The 2,767-nt window shown below is 47.8% G+C and overlaps 1 long non-coding RNA gene across 1 annotated transcript; it reads left to right on the forward strand.

The window, feature by feature from the left end:
- Window positions 1-1,237: 1,237 nt before the first annotated feature.
- Window positions 1,238-2,447, forward strand: LOC123965568. The gene is made up of 3 exons (XR_006823730.1): window positions 1,238-1,486; window positions 1,569-1,643; window positions 1,989-2,447. It is a non-coding gene; the product is annotated as an uncharacterized LOC123965568 (long non-coding RNA).
- The last annotated feature ends 320 nt before the right edge of the window (window positions 2,448-2,767 follow it).

Below are 2,767 nucleotides of genomic sequence, written 5' to 3' on the forward strand. Positions count from 1 at the left end.
GTTGTTCACTACAATAGCCAGAGACAAATGCTAAAATACTGCATCCTCCGCGTCCTGGCTCTCCTCAGCTCAGCAGCTTCCTTTTCTGCCTCTCGGTAGAGTATACCCACGGTGACTGCTAACATTGTTTTTTAACCTGAATTGTTTTATTCTTCTCCTAACAATGGGCTACTTTGGACACCAGACGATAGCCTACCCTTTACCGGCGCTTTTTCCCGCCGTTGGCTAGTGATGTACGCAATCAAACAACAGAAGCAGAAAGGAGACAGGCGTTGCTTTATTGTTATGGATAGTGTACAGTTGTAGAGTAATCCGTTCAGCTGAGGGTAGGCTTGGGCTGTTATCCTCAAAGTCTTGTTATGTTCAGGCACTGCAGACGGCTTCTGTGCGGGGGGGTATTGCGCAATACCAGCAAGAACGCATCGTCTCAAACCGTCAGCAGTGTTCTGTGTGCTCGTGACCTTGCGAGTTCATTCTTCCAAGAACAACTAGCAAGAACATTCTCCCCAAGAACACAAGCCAGAGAAGAAGAGTCTGTTTGGTAGAGGCGGCCTTTCTCACCCTCTGCTGACGTTCTGTACGAGCTACAGAGACATCCAGTATACCAACCGGTTTGTCACTTCAAGACGAAGACAAAGAGCCCACTTACAGCCCTGTAGGATGTTCTGTTCTCAACTTGTGGCCTGTAAAGCATGGGAGTGCTTTAGGTCACAGGAATATTGATCAATATTAACTATTTTTAGCTGCGGGCCGCCATCTTGGTCTGTTCGGTGAGGTCTTAGGGCCTTTCTAGGCGGCGAGGGAAGAGGTGCCAGCAGGAGGCAGCGGCGAGGGAAGAGGAGCCAGCGAGCAGGAGCCAGCAAACAGGAGCCAGCGAGCAGGAGGCAGCGGCGAGGGAGGAGGGAAGAGGAGGCAGCCAGCAGGAGGCAGCGAGCAGGAGGAGGGAAGAAGAGGCAGCGGCGAGGGAAGAGGAGCCAGCAGGAGGCAGCGTCTGTGTTCTTGTCTGTCCTTTTGTTCTTGTGAAACGTCATCTTTTGTGGCCTCAAGTTCTGTCCCAATACATAAGTTTGCATTTTGGCAAGAACGGTTAAAAATCCCAGAAGTGTTCTTGACCCGCCAATTTTACCCAGGATGCATCGGTTGGTAACTTGTGTGAACTTGACGACAGAGATATCCAAGCATTCATTTCGGCATTCGAGGAAGGAGCGGGAAGCAGAGAAAGGCTAGACAATAGTAATTCGTGTTTCAACAATTTCACACGCTATTTCATCACTAAATTCACTTCTGAGAACGTTTGATGCAAAAAATCAACTGTGTAGATTTCAAATATTGGCATTTTAATGAAAATGTTAAAATGTGCTCAAACGTTTTCGGAAGTGAGAACCTCCGCCTGCGGGTGTAGCTAGCGAGCCAACCGGCCAGTCACGCTCACAGACCGTTGCAGCAGACGACGGCTGAGTGGCAGACGAAAGCCAGACCCACAGCTGTAAGACAGTCTTACTTTTCCTACCGCTGTTATTATGTAATTGCATTCCGGATAATGTGAGAACATTTTCATTTAAACCAAGGGACATCTGAGGAAACCAACGGGCGTACGAGGCTCTCTTCACTGGTCGGAGGAATTCCCCCAAAAATGGATGGGAGTGAGTAACGTTATGCTTTGCTGTGTTTGGACTACAGGCTGTTATATAAGAAGGTTTGAACGCTGGGGCTAACTGGTCGATTGGTGTGTTCGGTTGTGTCAAACTCATCAGCCTCTCACAAGAGTTTTATGCACCGAAATGAAAGAAGACCATTAAATACTAAAAAATGAAAGTTGTGTAAGTTACTTTTTAGTGCAGAATAAATAGTACAGGTGACATTTATGATTTGGTTATGATATGAATGCAGTACATGCATGCAGGGAGTAATACAAATAATAATTCATGTTAGTAGTAATATTAGTGATGGTGTTTAAGTTGTCCTCTCTTCTTTTTGCTTTTTTCCAGAGTCTGACCCAAACAAGCTGTGAAGAATTGGAACAACCTACCACCCACACATCTTTCAGTAATGTAGTGGGACTGATTTAAGCAAGATTTACCAAGTTAATATGCACTTATTTTGACTGGTGGAGTACACGTATCATACAGACGCAAAGGGCAAGGACATGCCTTATCAAACACTTTTTGGAAACTGTAAACTAAACAACATATCCCAACTTTTAAAAAAATTTATATTCTATGTTGTATTTAAACTTCATCATTACTGCATGATATCTTAAAATAACTGTTGTATAACTTGACATGAAGGGAATTTACACAGGTTAGCGTTGCAGCAAACATTTATGAAGCCAGTCAAACTGTAGAAACGCTTTAGGACTACAAATATATTCAACAATCGTTTTCACCAGCCAGCGAGCAGGAGCCAGCAAACAGGAGGCAGCAAGCAGGAGCCAGCGAGCAGGAGGAAGGAAGAGGAGGCAGCGGCGAGGGAAGAGGAGCCAGCGAGCAGGAGGCAGCGGCGAGGGAGGAGGGAAGAGGAGGCAGCGAGCAGGAGGAGGGAAGAGGAGGCAGCGAGCAGGAGGAAGGAAGAGGAGGCAGCGGCGAGGGAAGAGGAGCCAGCGAGCAGGAGCCAGCAAACAGGAGGCAGCAAGCAGGAGGAAGGAAGAGGAGGCAGCGGCGAGGGAAGAGGAGCCAGCGAGCAGGAGGCAGCGGCGAGGGAGGAGGGAAGAGGAGGCAGCGAGCAGGAGCCAGCGAGCAGGAGGCAGCGGCGAGGGAGGAGGGAAGAG

Source organism: Micropterus dolomieu, unplaced genomic scaffold (assembly GCF_021292245.1).
Source record: "Micropterus dolomieu isolate WLL.071019.BEF.003 ecotype Adirondacks unplaced genomic scaffold, ASM2129224v1 contig_10193, whole genome shotgun sequence".
NCBI classification, from domain to species: Eukaryota; Metazoa; Chordata; class Actinopteri; order Centrarchiformes; family Centrarchidae; genus Micropterus; species Micropterus dolomieu.